An 18,266-nucleotide genomic window follows, 5' to 3' on the forward strand; every position below is an offset into this window, starting at 1 on the left:
CGTGTAATGCCTGAAATAAAGATAAAAGAATAACAGGTATTCGAAATTTTTGCTGTATTTTGCGTCGCAAACCGAGGTTACATTAATTCTGAAAAACGTGTTGCCGAAAGATACGTCGTAAATTTTGCAAATATGCACGCGTTAAAACGCCACCGAAGAAACAGAAGTGCGATTTTTTTTACATATCGTTTCGCCGAACTTTGACCCGAATTTCGTGGAAGAAATTCGTAACTCGATTTTTAGAATACAGATCGGTGAGAAATTTCTGACGAGCATAGAGGCGTAGAATTAAGTTGAACACCAAGGTGATTCGCAAAGAATTTCCCTTGGAAGTTAATCATTTTTTACTCCCTTAGGTTAGTTAAGTTTTAAAATATGAATAAACTACAATGGTAGGAAAAAATGTTAGAGGAGAATGCAGACTTTTGGAATTTTTTCGCGAGGTTCCTCTGCGTGAGAACAACGGAACACGTATTAAACAAAAGATTATTCAAAAGTTGGCGCGAAACGCGGAAGTTGGTCCGGAATCTTTCACCGGGTTGTTTCGAAACTTCACGAGGAACTAACTTTATCGTTTTAAACTGCCGCTTTTAACAGAGAATTTTCCAGAAAATGTAACGTAGTTGCCTGTGAATGGGAACAAACACCATAGAAAACGTAAACTACGTAGAACCTCGTAAATCGTTTCAGCGAAACAATTTTTAGTCGGTCTGTGTGCCTCAATTTTGAACGCGAAATTGACAAAATTAAAATTCAACTTCCAACTTTGATCACAATTTTATTAGTATGTCGAATGAAATTCTATTTTGCAGTAGCTAACACAGGTAATTGATTCATTTTTTCGTGCATTCCGCGTTTTACACAAACGCGTGATGTAGTCGATGTAGTCGGAGAGAATTAGATGATTTTCGCAATTCTAATCGGCCGCGTTATCGCTATCGTAACGATAATTTTCTCTAATTGCACATTTTAAATCGTATTAACGTTAATACCGTCATAGAAACATTCTAACATCTGCTTTATCGATATAAGCTTCAGTCGGACGCTATCCAAGGATCAAACACGAGTTTCCTCGAATTCTGCCAATTTGCAATTTCCAAATTTAGCAATCGTCAGAAGCAAGCATTGGAATCGAATTGTCGACGATATCGAGAAAAAGGCGAACGCCTCATCGAACCGAAGATTATTTGTCGATTTTGTCGCGCGACATGCAGCAATAATCTGGCATTTATCGAGCTCAATCAGATATAGATACGGGTTTGTGTATATAGGTGTATATGTGTCCGACCACGATTTCAAGGTGGAGGTCGTCGGAGCGTCCCCATCTCGGTTCCGGACTGGTTGCAGACCCTCCTCGGGAGAGAGAGCCAGTTCGATCGACCTCGCTTCCATTTCCATCCGGAAGTGAGGACGCGATGAAGGGAAATCGAACATTCTAGACGTACAGTTCGTTATCCCGTGGCGAGCACCGCGTAAATTCGTCGTGTTCGTTCGAGAATTTCAATTTCTCGATTTGCGAAAAATTTGACGGGAAGACGGAGAGAGAAAGGTGGATGGTATGAGAAAAAAATGAGAGGAATATATGGCGGAGATTGCAGGCGTCGATTGAATTTTTCTCGTTAAAGGATGGAATAGATGCGTCGAAATGGTTTAATTAGAATTACGTTCCCTCTTCCTTTCCTCCTCTCTTTAGTTTTCAATTGTTGCAAATTGCAAGTTACTGTGGGATAATTGCCGTAATTTTCATATTAATTCGCGTCGCTCTTGTCTTTTATTTTTACGTTATATTCTTGCATTTTTCACGTATTACTCTTCACGTGTATTCCATATATGTATATCGTTTACGATTTTATGTTTTTTCATATTACTTGTTTCTTTGATATTTCTTATATTTTAATACGTTCCGTACGATAAAATAAATAACGTGGAAGATCGTGGACATTTCGTGGAAAACGAACACTCAGCCAAGTGAGTTTGGGATTCAGAAAATTTATTTGGTGATGCAGGCTGGAACTGTGTATATTATGTCGTCAGTTATGTTGCCTGTCAGTCTCGTTAAAATCAAGCTATTCATCATTCTGTAACGAGAGTCGGGACTCCTTTGGCTTTTTTGAAGCGACGTGACGTTCGAATCGAGTTGTCTGTAAAAATGTCAGAATGCTTAATCCCGTTGCAGATAAATTTCTATTTTTCTCTTTTTCTCTTTTTTTTGCGATATCCGTGCCTCTTTGTTGAGCCGTTAATAATCATTCGCATTAACAGATTAAAACGAATCTCCCCGGACAGTATAGGAAGCTATTACGGCCAAGATATCAGATAACGTCAAAAACGATGCTTTATTACGAACAAGAGAAGCGAATACGTTGATAATTAAGTCAAATTGCTCCATCAAATTAGCACTGTATATAAAGAAATGATTAACTTATCTCAGAATGTTTCTTGAATAGTTCTATTTTCTGTCAGAAAACGTTTTAGCATTTTATCTTGTTCTTCGTTCTAATTATTTGCATTGTACAAGGAGAAAACTTTCCAACGCTGTAAAAAGATTACTACGAGAAAGATATGAAAAGAACGCGGAGAATTAAAAAACGCTAAGAAACATGGGCTGAATAAGAAATAATTAACATCAGTTTCAATTGATTATTTGCCAACTCGTACATTCTAAATTTCCTTTATTACATTACCAGAGAGTTAATTATTCTCTCTGAAAGCAAAGAGGAAATGTCTTATTAAGAAGCGACTCGGCTCCTATGAATAAAACAGCCGCTCGAAAAAATCAGGATATTACACATCACGTACCCGAAACATCCGGCAAACTAAATCCAACAGTTCTGCCTCTCCAAACACTGCCGGTTCACCCGTTCGCAAAACCCACCCTAAAAATCCATAAAAAAAAAGGAGCGTGAGAGAGGGGGGAGAGAGCGCGTACGAGAGAGAGAGTGAGAGAGAGAGAGAGAGAGAGAGAGAGAGAGAAGGAGGAAGAAAAATAGAGAATACACCGATGGGGAGAAAATGAAAGCTGCCGCGACCCCTTGATGGATCGACCGTAATTAACCTCTGGATTAATTGAAAATTGAACATTTCCCGTCTCTCCGGTGTGTACCAGGCGTCGAGCACACGCACCTACACGCGCTCACACGCGTGGCTGAAAATTAAATGCAGCTGGCCGAGGTAATTGGTCCGTACTGACGTTTATATTACGTCGTACAGAGACGAGAGTTATCGTTATCGCGCTGTCGCTAATTCCTCAGCTGTTCTTATCACTCGTCGCCCATACTCCATCGTTGGGGGTTGTTGGAAGCTCGACAGGGATGGGTCGAGGGTTGAAACGACGCTTCCCTCTCTTTGGTAATCTATACTTCGCGAGTATTTCGCGGCAGTCGACGCAGCTGTGCGCGCAAATTGCGCGCACACGGTCTTTGCAACCTGCCCGCGTTTCGAAATCACCGAAAAAAAAAAAGGAAAAAAGGGGAAAAAAGAGAAGAGAGAAAGTATAGAAAACAGAAGGAGAAAGATATTTTTCTCATTTTTCGTTGGCTCGAAGCAATCCGTCGTAGGTATTCGGTACACGCGTACCATCTAAAAATAACTGATATGGTTTTCCACGTTGTAACCATCCGGCTACACCATCCACCCCTTTGTTCTCGTTATTTTCTCTCATTTTTCTGACTCTAGCCTCCGACGGAGATGTTATTCCTTTCCTTTCTCGTTTGTTTGACGGTTTGTTTAAGGGGCTGCACCGCCCTGAGGCTCCTAACAATAGCTAGTTCTCGGGATATTTTTTCATCGGTAATTATGCAGCAAAAAATGGAGATTTTTCGTTGTATGAAAAAATATATTAAAAGTAACTTTGCCGAAACTAAGCGGAAAGTTGGCTATAATACGATATATTAAATTTTGAAATCGTGCTATAACAGAGGGGAAATATAGCTTATCCGGTTTTTCACCTGCAGCCTTCGTACGTGCACGCGGTATTTAATAAGCTCTGTATTGAATTCTTTGCCGCTTTATCAAAATTTTCGTGAGTCTCTTTACTCGATTCGAAACGGGTTAAAAGAGCGAATGAATTTCATTCGAGCGAATTTTCATCCCCCGATAAAATTGCGCACCTTTGTTCCCGCTTTTGCAGTTCATTTCTGAATATCGGAATTTGAATTTCCTCTAATTTGTTCACGCTCGCAGTCGCTGTCGGTGTAAACGTTTTGTTCCATGGATTTTTTAATCCTACGTTGCTATTTTTCTGCTTTTATACGGACAATTGTAAATTCGACGGGCATTTCGATAATATTGTTATCGCAAATATTATTTCCGTTTATGCAGCAATGGATTCAGGGACCTGCAAAGTCTATTTGACTCCGCATTCGCAACTTTTTTTCACTCCATTTATACTCTTCGATATTGCGTTTTAACAGCTGTAATAAATTAAAACGTTGCGAAGATTCGTTGAACTTATAAAGAGTCCTGTCGTTTGTTATTTTATATTTACTGGCCCTTAACAGTTTAATAAATACCTGCACTTTGGTTATCCACCACCGTTGAAAATAAGACATCCAAATCAGGGAAAATAAAACAGAATTGACCAACAACAATCAAAGAAAATAATTAGAAAGCAAAGGGTTAGAACTCGTTGAACGAATGACGAATAGCTTGATCGAAAAAGAAGCTTCGAAACCATATCCAATCCCTGCACCATTAAAAAACAGTTCATCACCCAAGAAATAACCACCGACGCGAAACCAATCATCCAGAAAATTCCGGGAAGAACCACGTAATCCCAGCACCCTCCAGCCACCATACCTACCATCCGAAAAAGCCACCCCCGTCGACCGGTTGCCGTTTCCATAACCCTCGAATTTAAAGCAATATCCCGGCATCCCGTGGTGCGCGCGTGTCAGCCGGAAAACATTTTTTTTTTTCCACGGGAAAATCAATAAGTCCTCTGAACCGGTTCACCCGCAAGATGCTAGCGGACCATAGCTGTGCGTGGGTATAACGAGCGAGCTATGTACGTCGACCATGACGACCAGAGCGCGATATCAGCAGAGTACGAGCTGCACTGTAGTCTGCAACACGAGATGGTGGACGTCGTACGTTTGTCTTTTGTTTTTGTATAAAACTTTGGATAGATGGAATGTATATTTAGAAAATGAATAACAGGATTCGTCTACTATTTTCCGCTACGCTACTTCTTCCTTCAGTTATGTTTTATGGAGCTATCTTTCCAAATCTCTGTGTCCAGAGTCTCATCGTTACTTCGCGATTTTTTAGTTCCTGTTTCAGCATACGTCTGACGGAATCGTGATTATTACGAATTGCTAAAGCGTAACACGGTGCGCCTTCGTGTAACGAGTTCGTGTATAACGCGGATTCGTGTATAACGTCACACTCGTGTTTCATGTATGAGCCGTTTAATGCAAAGCTGCTGCAAGTCAATTTTTTTGCATATTTGGTTGAACAGCAGCATCTTGAAAGCGTAAGCTTCGTTTCGCGTTCCTGCGCCCGAGATCGTGTAAGTACGTCTTCGTTAGTTTCTCGGTGGATAACGGAATAAGTGAGAATCGCCCACTCGACCCATTCCAGACTTTTTACTTCATTTCTCGTTATCCGGTGTAATCAACTTGTTTGAATTACAGTAGTCCTGCATTAAACAGCTCGCATAATACACGTGGTCCGTACAACGCTGTTTCCTGTATCGCAGAATGCGCTAATGTACTTATTTTATTCGTCGATCAACAAAGAACAATATTCTGGGAAATTCCCAGTGGGAATTCACGGAATAGCTTGGCCAATTTTCAGAATTTTTCGAATAGAAAAAGAACGACAGAGTCGTTCTCTGATAGCCTTCGCTCGTATAAACGTCTCGATGCACAGATAATTAATACTTGTGAAAATATCGCGTTCACGGCGCTACTTCCATGGACCATTGTATACGTGCGGTCGTTAAGGAAGTCAGAAGCTCGGGGAAACTGAGAATCAGAGGGGGAATCCCCGAAGTGCAGCAGCAGCTCTAAATCCTCCGGGTCCCCTTTTCCCACTCCGTTGGAATTAGGAGAAGCTGGTCGTTCCTCGCGCGGACGGATACTGGAAGAGGCCACGAAAGAGAAGAGGGTTTCCTTCCTGAAGGTCCAATTCCTTTCACCGATCGGAGAATACCCCAGAGGACACAAGGTGGATGGTTCGTCCTCGGTGGAAAGTCGGATCAGGGCAGACTGTACCAGAATACGACGAAGATACCGAAGAGCGAGCGAGTGCGAGAAGGATGAAGAGGAGAGAGGAAGGAAGCAAGTTGGATGATAAGGACTAGATGGTGGATAAGTCGCGGGATGAAGGAGAAGGAAAGGGAAGAGGGATGCGGGAGAAAGTGGCGGCGGTGGCTGGTTATAGGGAAGAAGCATCGGTCCAATAGCCTCGGACCCGAATGTCCCTAACGAGCACAATAGGTCAGGTATTGCGCAAGCTTTCGCTGACTCGGCCCGATCGACGCGCAGGCTAGTCGAATTGGCGTGAGCCGGCCTGCTCGCCTGGTAAAAAACCAGAGCCAGGCCAGCGTGCGCGCGATTCGATCGCTCCTCAGCCCCGGATATTCTCGGGCATATCCACTTACCGTCGAATTGGCTGCTGACCTGTGAAAGAGATTCGATCTTTCCTCTCGTTCGCGACCGGATACGTTAATACCCGGCCACCCTGGCCCGTCCTTTCTCCCAACCCTAAAGCCCCAGCGTCTCCTGAGAGTTTTATTAGCGGACGAGGGATGAAGCGTTAACGGGCACCGAATCGTCGCGTCGCTCATAATCCACCCTCTCTGACTAGCAGATTCCACCGGATTCCTAGTACGCCTCTGGATTTTAGAGGTTCTCGGGCAGAGTTCTTGGAATCTTGGTTCAGGGTGAGGTCGTTTGGCTGTTTTAGGTGGGATTTTGCGACTTAGTCGCTCGTGCGACTAGCAGAAATAGAGAAATAGCACGAGATGCGGGCGTGTCCTTTCATTTCGTACGTTGTCGAAGCGTTTGGAACGTCGGTAATGGGAAATACGTATGTACTGGAATCCATGGTTGTAATTTTTGCAAAGTAGCGTACAGTGACAACGTTCTGCCCAATATATCTTTCGCATCGTTTAATAGTATTTTCATGTGATTGAACAAACTCGACACTATGAAATAGAAGCGTAGAGTCTGATAAAAAGCTCTCCTCGAGAAATAAGAAGTGTACAGATGCTTCTTGTTGCGTGTCACACAGAATTACCGTTAATTATTTCTTTGCTTGAATCTCAAGAGGTTGAAGAGTCGAGTCTTAAAGCTTCAACCTTAAAACTTTGAACAACCTTTTGAAAGATTCAGTTGCGTATAATGTTAGTAGCAAAACAGTCTTCCAGGCAGAGCTCTAAAACCTGGACGACTCGACTTTCATACATCGCTAATTTAGTAGTCGCAGATCCGTAATCCGATGCGACGATTAATCGTTGATCTAATCTGAAACGATTGATAACGTTCCTCAAGGATATCTACACGATCGTTGCTCGCACGCGCGTGTATGCGCGCGCGTGTGTGTGACATACTTTTTGTTTGCCATTTAAATGTTATTTCGACGACTTATCTCGTCTGGCGAACCAGATTCCCGCTGTCAGAATTACATCGGGTCGCATAAGATCAGCGAGAGTTTGTCGCCACTGTGCGGATGTTGGTATAATATCTCATGGAAACGAAATTCCTTCATATTTTTTACGTAGACCGCTTTTTTATGGGATCATAATCCCGACCCTCGACCATGAAGGATTATACGACCGTCATAGCGGTTCGCCTGTACTCAACTTCGTTATTCTCTGAAACAAACTTGCACGTGTTTCAATTTTAAGAGGCTTAAGAGGCTTCTGATCTGAAATTCCAAGTATCGTCTTCGATTCTTAACTTCTTTCGTTTTCTGTTTTCTTCTTCTTCTTCTTCTTCTTTTTCAACAGACCGACGTAGCTGTGATATTTTAATTTTTCACTTTAACCTCTTAAACCACGCATTTTCTTCCCATCCAACCGATAAACAAGCTTCGAAACCAATCGAAGCAGAAATGTTTCTTGCGATCAATCGCAAAATAGCATAGCAACTATTTACTTTAAATTGTTCGGACAAATCACTTTGGAAGACAAGATGGAGTCACGAATTTTGCCACAAGTTAGTTGCAATTTTGCAAGCGTTTGCAGAATGTTGTTCATCGAGTATCTCTCGAGTCCCCTACGAAACGTAAGAAACGTAACGTTATTTTCTTAGTAATATGTCGATAACGAGATACATACTGTATGTCTGTTCGAGATCTTCGTCTTTCTTAATTTCAGCGATTGCTCAACTTTTTAAATGCCTCCTTCAAAATGTTTTCCAATGTTTATGTGCGTCATTCTTATCGTCAAGAGCGATACAAAGATCTCTTTTCCAGCCATACGTCACGTCGAAATGGAAACTAAAAATATGCTCGTATAAAAATGTTGCGTTTGAAAAAAATATCAAAGATGTTTGTAATATAGATAAAATGCGAAGATAATTCCTTTTTCTTCTTTTAGTCTCCAGGATGTGCGATGATATGCAGATAGCAAACAGTCACGCCTATAATAGATACACATGTCGATGTACCAGAAAAGTTACTAATGAGAAGATAAATCGCTGTCAATATTGAAGGTGTTTTCATTTACGATACGACAGAGTCATTCATTGACACAGTGAGTCGATATTTGCCAAATATACGATAAAGCACCATTAACATTGGTCGTAGTAATTTCCTCATTACCTTCTAAACATAGGGCATTATTTTACTAATTTTTAAATTGTACAATTTTTTACGCTTCCATGCTTTCTACATAGATTTTCGACTAGAGATCTACAATAATAATAATAATAATAGAGATCTATAATAAGAGATAAGAAAAATGCTGGTTTCTTTTCTAATTCTCAGAATTCATGAAACATTCGATTACAAATGTTTCACCTGTATAGCGTATGTTTTAATTTAACCGAAATAATATTTTGTAAGAAGAAACAACGAATTTACACGACCATCGATTAAATTTGAAGTCAGGTCGTAGGAGCATAATATGTCCAAGTAGAAAAGAACGACCATAAGAAGGCTAAAGGTTGTGGTGGGAGGTACCAGCTGGAGGAAGCTCGAGGCGAGCCTAATTTCGCACCAGCTATATTCAAGGTATCGGGACGGAAAGTCACCTAAGCTTGGTCGATCTCTGCTCGAGATCGGCGCCAGATAGCTCTCGTGCTATTATCGACGTAGTTCGCTTCGAAAATCAATATTTGCTAGGCCGTCGTCATAAGTAACGGTCAATTAGACAAAGCAAACAATTAAAAGGGCGGAAGCCCCTCAAACGAGATTTCGCAGGACCAAACGAAAATTCGCAATCGTCGACCGAAAACAAATTGACGATTCCATAAGATTCGTCGCTCGTGAGTTTTTCGAGAATTGATTTCCTCTTCGCTTTATGATTATCGACGTTCTCGTATTACATTCAAAAAGGAAAAGAAAGAAAGAGGAGAGGTGGAAGAAGTGCAACGACATTTATTAAAAGCGACGTTCAGCGTGGTCTATGTTTAATAACAGTAGTCTCGGCCGCTACACGCGCGTAGCGGCCAAAGGCTGCTTGCACGATGGTATCGTTCTACCGTTGAGATAACAAGTTTTATAAAAGTAACAGCTCGTTGTACAAGCATAGTGTGCAGCACGTTTTTTTTAAGACACAATGTTATTAAATTTTTTACGAAAGAATTTTAGAAATATATATGCGCATACAATTCGAAATGGAATAAAATTACAGAGCTTGGTCTGACATTTTCTCTTAATTATTGCATTCCTTTGCAATTATTTTTCCTGAACTATACGATGTTTCAGAGCGAATATGGAGAACTCTGGAGAATTATCTAAATTTATCTAATAAAATATCTAATCTCTATACAACATTTTTTCGAGAAAGAACACGAATCGTATTTTTAACGCAGCTTAAAATACCGTCAAAATATTGCAAACTTTCGAGAAGATTCTTGAAAATCCAAACCAAAAGACACTGAAACAGGCACGACAAGGATTTTTCGAAGGTTTCGTAGAATCTCTACCGTTTAAATCGTTCGAGATAGCGGAAAGAAAAAGACGAAGACCGTGGAAGGAAGAGAAGGCTGGAAACGTCACGAACGTCGCGCGATCTGCTTTCTTCTCTTCCTGGTCGACAGGGACGAGGAACACGTTGACGACGACGTTTCTGCTCGGGTACCAGTTGGCACGACCTATCGAACGTAACCTTTCGCCGGATACGAACGGTGCTACACGTATACACGAAGAAAATGGAAGAAACTAAGAAATGAGACTGGCTGGCACCTTCTTGAATGCCGACGATCCACTTGGAAACGATTTACGAAAGCACCTAAAGGACCACGACCCTTTCCATTCCGCGTGTCCTATCTGTATTGTTTCGTTTTTACCACCGATATACTCCTGAGTTTCTCCCTCTCTTTTATTTATTCAGCAGTCTTTCACAGAGAAAAAGATTCTCGTTGGTTTTTCGTCGAATTCTTTCGCATCGAGTTTTTCTTCCGCGATAGTTTTCCATGGGATAAATCGGGAGAAGTAAGGAAAGTTTTTCGGCTGACGAAGGATGCGATCGATAATCGATGATGGAACAAGAGTCGATTATCGCGACGTGGGAAATGTATCGTTCATACTTCATTTTTCTTCTTCAAGAGATTATTCATTTTCATCGATGAATTCTTTGCATGATATTATTGTATTTGGCTAACGAATGAATCGGTTGGGATCGAGGATTCTAGATAAAATGCAAAATATTTTGTCCCTTTTGTCCCTACGTCGTGATCGTCGTTATCTTCGTGGAAAATCCTCTTTTATCTACCAATCCCCAAATTCCTTTGCTTATTACATTTGGTGTTCAGCCAGGAATCGTGCTCGTCTCTTCGAGTTCTACAGTTCTCTCTTTCCTGATATAAAGATTTATAAAACGTACAAAATGAACAACAACATCGAACCGGCGATCGAGAGTATCATTTGCGAAAATCGGCGTCGCGAAACGCACTGAAAATATCAACGGCGAGACGAACAAGATCGAACAAAAAAACAAAGCAGAAAGAAGAGAAGAAGAGAAAAAGGAACGTAATATACCTGAATCGTCATATATCATACACAACGCTCGACACGTTATACCATTCTTCGCGAGCAACGCCCATCACAAAGCCACCGCAAGCCCCAGCGGCCGGAACTGCCGACCACCGTCTATCAAGGAGCCAGCTCTTCAACAAGTAGTCCGCCGGAGAACAAACGGCCCCGTCGATTATCGCGTGTATCCATCTCTAGCATCCCCCCTTTCTATCGGTTTATCTTTGTTTTCATCAATCCGTATCAGCGAAGGGTGGCGATAGAGGAAGGAGGGAAAAGGATAGGAGCGAAGACACGGGGAAGAGGACAAAGCGGATAGGAGTTAGAGATCGCAATTTCGAGGCGATGTTCGCGAAAATCGTGAATCTGCTGGTCGGTGCACACACGTGCATTGGCACAGTGCCATTTTATTTTGGTAGCCGTTTCTCTCTCTCTCTCTCTCTCACACACACACACACATACTCTCTATCTGTATCTCTGTCTTTCTCTGTCTGTATAGCCGAGCGAGAGAAGAGCAGTCAGGAATGCCTTTCTGCCTCTGCCTCTGCTCGCCTCTCACCCACTATCTCTCCCCTATCGTTGGTATCCCCGTTTCAACGCGCCGTTTCTATTCGTGGCTGTAGATGGCATCTCTTGCCAGCTTGAACTTGACCTTTCGAACCCGTATGTGATTGCGCCCAGGCCGCTTTTCTTCTTCTTTCCACGCCTCGTTCCACCAGACCCCTTCCAACTCTTCCTTTTGTCCCGTTTCAGAATTCTTAGATCCCGACGCGAGGCGCCTACCGACACGCTTCTAGCTGTTTTCGGCTCAGTTCTACGGTCGAAGTATACACGCGAGCTGTGACGATCCGATTCCGCGTATTTATCCAAATTCCTGTCTTTATACGTGCGATTGGAGAAGCCAGACCCGAGCACGGATTTCTTTCATCTACCCGTTTTTCTTACGAATAGTATCGTCAATAGCTTGTCAATTTTGGACATTTTTGTTATATATATGTTTCTATGTATCACGCATGTCCATTCTACCATCTTTAAATTCCCCATAAATGCATAAAAGTTTAAGGTTTATCATAACGATAGACGCGTCCTACAACGTTTATGATCAAGCTGAAATATTTGGACGGATGTTAAGGCGCAGCTCTGGAACGTTATACGTCTATAGCGTAGTAAATGAAAATTTTAACCGTGAAACCTACATGCAGAAGTAGAATTTATTACACGGTCGGAGTTTGCGTCGGCGACGGTAACCAAATACGCGGACTCGTCGAAGCGTTTTTGAAATACCTCGTTCCATCACCGTAATCACCCGTTTATTGTCCTGAATCTCGGTCCGCCACGTTCTTCCTCTGGTTTTCTTCTCCTCGTAACCCTCTTCCCCCGATTAACGACCGAGTGGTTGCCTCTTCTTGCACCAAACGACCCGCATTCAACGACAACCGAATCTCTACACGCTTATTTTTCCACTGTCTAATGACGTGGAAGCGTATCTCCGGTTCGTACGTGAAATTACCGCGTCCGTTACGTAAACAAGCGTTCCTTCTTCTCACCAACTCCGAGTAGAATAGCTGTATGCATTTTTCATGTTGATTTTATCGTTTGTTTATGGCGCTATCGCGCACTGATTGCCCAGAAAACGAGATTGCCACGTTTTCTACGTGTTCACAATGGAGACGATTCGCCTATTCCAGTGTTTTCTCCGTTTACACAGGCCGATTCGACGAACCTTGTCGTTTTATGATCGGCAACTGGATATTTTAAGCCGAGCAAGGGTTGTTACCACCGTGATAAGCGCTTCCGCTCTTATTACGAATTGCTTGCTACTGAATATAGCTAGGTCGAATTATGTTCTGTAATTTCATTTGCTGACTGATTCGGTTTTCTAATTTTTCGGTCGTAAAAAATCGATAAAAAGTCGAGTTAATCAGTTTCGCGTCCGCGAGACTCGTATTTGGAAACATTGAAATTGCCTGTAACAACGATGCATATGTTGGCTGCAAAAATATAAAATTGTATTTTCTTGTGCAACAATTCCGCCAAGGATGATCGGCCAAGTATTACGTATAAATCGTAGTTAATCCGTCTTAATATTTCAACACAAAATATATGGGTAGAAGAGATCTGCCATAGTCGAACGTCGGAGTACTTTTTATTTTCAGAAGCATCAACTTGTGCCTTCAATTCTTCGCAGAGTTTTGCCAACTAACTTATACTTTAATGCCGAAAGTACCAGAGTTTTCACTTAGCCTTCCTAGTTATACCTTTTCATAATTCTAAAGAAATTACGAAAATCCAGTCTCTCCATTCTCCTAAGCAAAAATCCACCGAATGGCGTGAGATGAAAGTACGATTCGATATAGTAATAAATATAATCAAACCGTAGGACTTTTATTAATTTACGTTCGTGAGGTTTTCGCTGGTGATTCTCTTCCAAACACCTGACAATTTTTGATTAACGTCGTAACACCTGAGAACGAGGATTAACAACTTCGAAAGACGGTAATTCACGTTATATTAACCAAGTTTCCAACGATACGCGCTTCTTCGTCTCGTCGTAAAATCTTTCGCGCGGTTTTAACCAACGCGTGAGATGTATCGAGCAAGTCGTTGTAAATAACGTCGTCGGTAGTTTCCGTGAATTCTGCGAATTCGCGTCGTCTGCGGATCCGTTCGACGTCCACCGGCATCCATGTGCACTTTCTAAATCGAGAAAGGACGCGGCCATTGGCGCCCGAACCGTTTCGATTTTTCGTGACGGGAAGATAAACCGTGCGCGTCTCGTAAAGCTTCGAGTCTCCTTGGTATAGAAGCAGTCATAAGTATCCGTACGTATCCGCTCGACATGCTTCCTGATAAAACTTTCAGCGTGCTTTAAAGTCTCGTTTACGAATAGGTCATCGAAGCAACGACGAGCCGGAAAAATCCTTCCGATCACGCAGTTCAAACGAGAAACGTATCCGTTGTATTAAGAGCAGTCGGTCGAGCGTCGTTTAACGACGGAATTTCGACAAGCGTGTGTTCGTGTCGATGAGCCGAGCGCCATCGTCCACCGTTTCCGGTCTAACGATCTCGATAGCCTCCCAGTTCTCCGTCCGATGGGAATTCGCGATTCTTCGCGAAAATAAAGGAATTCGAGGTATGGCGGATGTCGTTTCCAGCGTTTTAACTAATTTCTTTTGCCTGGAAAGTATTTGTGGAGTTTAGGATAACTGAGTCCAGCCAGAGATCATATCGATTAACCACATTGCTCGCGAAAATATTCGTACGCTTTTAGGATCTTTTAACGTACGTGTATATTACTACGCGAAAAATTTTGAAATTTCGTTGCGACTGTAACCAGACACGCCTATCGCTGTTCTATCAACAAAAATTACAAAATATTCGTTGGAACAGTTCATTATTTACTATATTAATAAGCTACGATATGTAGCGAGATCATGTTTGCCACTAATTGTACTGTTCGATGAAAATCAGTGGTCGAATGAGAAGACTTTGGAGCGTTTGAGTAGATGTGAATAAATTCGTAGGTGAATTTAGAGGCTACTTCGTAATGTTTCGTCTCACCACAAAGTGCAAGATGAGGGTATTTTTTAACGATTAGTATCGTTCAGCAGGGGAAGAATTATAAAGCATTTTACCGAATAATGCTCTTTACGTTTGGTTGCAGAATGTTTATTAGTCTCCGGTAGCGTTTCGCTCTATCAAAGTGAGAAGGAGAGCTTTATGACTACAAATGATTCTAATTTTATCTACGACTACCAGCATTAAGCGCCGGGCCACTATTTTCTGCCGGAATTTCTCGCCATTGATTTTTATTTCTGCTCCGAGAAGAGTTCCATATGGCCTAATAAAACCACCGTCTAACGCATCTTCTCGTTCCTCTAATTCTCGAAAAAACACATTCCCTTCTGGTTTCTCTAATTTCTTTCATTCTAAAGAACGTTCCCCTCCTCCTTCGTCTAATTCTCCAGATTAGGCTCCCCTTTTTCTCCTAGTTTCCGGAGACACTTCCGTTGGCTCGTCCGATTTTTTACGCTCCTGGAAAAACAGTTCCTCCTTATTTTCTTAATCCTCTGGTGCAATTATTTTCCTTTCTGCGACTTTTACGGTAACCGTGTTTAATCTTGAAATAATTTCTGTAATTCCAAGATATGACCTCTTTTTCTCTTTTATAGTTTCTTTGCAACTTTTTCCTGCGCTTAAAATTTTTGAAACACACACACCGTGATATTCCCTTAATATTTTGGTTCGTTTTTCATAACTTTTCCTTCTTTCTTTCTTTCTTTTTTACAGTTCAAATAGCGCTCCAAATTCAGAGAATTTGATTTCGCCCCGTCATTACGCAAATGTAAATTTTTGTATCCAGCTGGATGCTCGTATTCGCGGCTGTACTTTTACTTCCGCGTTAATTATGCAAAAGGTGTGATGAAACGGGGAATGAAAACTGAAACACGGAATGCGCGCCGCAGGGAACGATATCGTAGATTCTCTGGTAAAAAGTTCTCTGACGCGATTCTTTTTCGGTTTCATTCGTGAAACGAAAAATAGATAAATCGTAATCAACGCAGAAAGCTTTCTGAAACGATGAATCGATACATGAATATTCAAAACTGCGATATAATCAAACGGAATTTTCCTTTCCCAACTAACAACCACGACCAGTAGCGAATCTCACGAAAAAAGAAAGAGCGAAGCTTTATCTCGGCGATAGTGCTACGCTCGATTCACGTTATATCTGCCTTATCTTCGAGATAAGGCAGAAAATGGCAGAGAAAGTGCAGTCTCTTCGCTGCCGATGCTCAAAATATAAGAGGAAACTGATCTTTGTGTTTGCAGCGAAGTTAAGCCTGTCAGCGTAACGTGGAATAAAGTTGGAATCCGACTCATTAAATCTTCCATCGAACCGAATCGTTCGGTGACCGGCTGAACAATTGGCCGCTTTGAAGGTCCTGATCCCACGGAAATCGATTCGATAGCGCTTTGAGAGGGCGGTCAAAGGGTGAGCTTCTTGCGGTCTTCCTTCGACGGAGCTTCAACGACGTTATAATTTATCGCGTCTGGTTTCGTTCCACGGCGAGAACGCGACGTCGAACCACTTGTGCCGTCTTTACAGATGAACTTTCTACTTCTAACGATATTAGATTTGCGCATATGAAATGTCGTTTCTCCAAAGTTTCAACTAGACCAATACCACCCACTAAATTATGTTCTGACAACTATCAAATCGCGTTGAAGAAGAAGAAACTCGTTATAAATGACGTGAGTTTAATTTTTAATACATAAATACTTGCATCATGCAATATAAACGAGATGGTTGTAGGTGGTTTTTCGTCGACGTTGGATTTGTTCTTTTTTTTCCATTTTTTAATTGCAACAGGGTAATGTTTTATAATGGTAGAGTTAATAACCATAGAATTTTGGTTGGTTTATTTAATATATAAATAGTTGCATCATGTAATATAAACGAGATGGTTGTGGGTGGTTTTTCGTCGACGTTGGATTTGATCTTTCTTCTCCATTTTTTAATTGCAACAGGATAATGTTTATAATGGTAGAGTTAATAACGATAGAATTTTGGTTGGTTTATTTACTTATAATTCTCAATGAGAATTGATTGTAAAATTCATCCAAATAAAAAAAAAGAAATTTGGTTTTATCTGTATAATCGCAATTGAAGATCAGTGGCTTCGATCTTTGTGGTAGTCCCTTCTTCGTCGATGTGCTTCCTATGACGTTATATTTCACATTTCCTTTGTAACTTTGGAATAGAAATTACTCGCAGTTTTGAGATACTCGGCTAGCCGACAGATCGTACATCGATATGGAACGCGTGAGAATACTTGCGTACTTTTTTTAGTTGCATCGATGATGGGATGGCTGAATGTGAGCGTTAGGAAGTTTGTAAAACAGATTATATTATAGACAACCCTCTACTATCCAACTACGCGAACGTGTCCGATTCGTTATTCAAAAGCAAGCTGAAAGTGTGTTACAAAGTTTCTTTGTTTCTTGTCTAACATAATTATAGATGCGACGAAGAGGAGTACGAAGAATCTAATTGTAAGTCGTGTCACGACTTACTTTCGTCTACCTAAGTTTTCTATACCTTATTTTATAAATTCTTAGTAACATAAAAAAGAAAGTTTGTATTTTATCGTTCCATTCCATCTCCTACCATGACAGATGCAAGATTCAATTGGAAGCGTGCAAATTGTTCGGAAGGGTCGTCATTCTACGGCGAATTTAAAATAGCAAGAGTTCCGCAAAATATCAAAATATACGTCGATAATTATTCTTTGCTCTTTACATCGTTGCCGATTTGAAAATCGGTCTGAAGCGTGAAAAATTCACCGTTTCGTCTTAACGTCGCTGAAAATTGGAAAGTCCGCGGCAAGTGGTCGAAGCTAAACACGAGCGTGTAGCGGATAACAGATCCAGCCGTATCGTCTAACGGTGACGGCACGGCACAGGGTTTCGATCTATTTCCCGCGATAACGAGAACGCGTGGCACTCGACGAGGCACGATCACCGGTTCGAGCGGCTCCGTTATTACAACCGGCTCACCGTACCCTGTTCCACGAAATAGCCCGGGATCACGCGAAAAATCGGCTTCACGCTTCCGTCCACGAAGCGAGCTTCGAGAATAGCGGGCGGACACGTAATAGGAAATATCGAATCAATTTCTTTATTACGTACAGCCACGCTGCGCGATATATTTCGTAACGGGCCGATGATGTCAACGTCAGCCGTCTCTCCATCAACGCGTTCGTACATCCAAATGGCTTCGATTCTCTGTCTCTCTGTATCGCGTTGAAGATTTCGTATCGACTAATTGCGAGTCTCGTTCGGAATAGTTTTTTTCTTTTCACCGAGAATCAGCGAGAATCGGTGGAATCTTGTTAAGGCGTGTTTCCATTGATGTTTGCGAATAGCTTCGAAAGGTTTATAGCGAAGCTCGTGAAAAACGTAAACACGGCGTAACAGGAACATAAATTATTTTAGCGAGTATCACGTATTTTTCGAAGAAATGTCAGCGAATTTCGTTGCCAGCAATATTCGCAAGAAAATCGTTGAACGTTTGCGAGTATGTGCGAACATCGCTCGGGAACGTGTTCCTTGGTGAC

The 18,266-nt window shown here is 41.6% G+C and overlaps 1 protein-coding gene across 10 annotated transcripts in view; it reads left to right on the plus strand.

Annotated features, from left to right (window-relative positions):
* The window catches only part of LOC126924456 (max dimerization protein 1-like), a 228,053-nt gene that overhangs the window by 38,290 nt on the left and 171,497 nt on the right, over positions 1 to 18,266 (plus strand). The gene's annotated exons all lie outside the window — the stretch shown is intronic.

The sequence above is a fragment of the Bombus affinis genome, chromosome 14, assembly GCF_024516045.1.
Source record: "Bombus affinis isolate iyBomAffi1 chromosome 14, iyBomAffi1.2, whole genome shotgun sequence".
NCBI lineage: Eukaryota > Metazoa > Arthropoda > Insecta > Hymenoptera > Apidae > Bombus > Bombus affinis.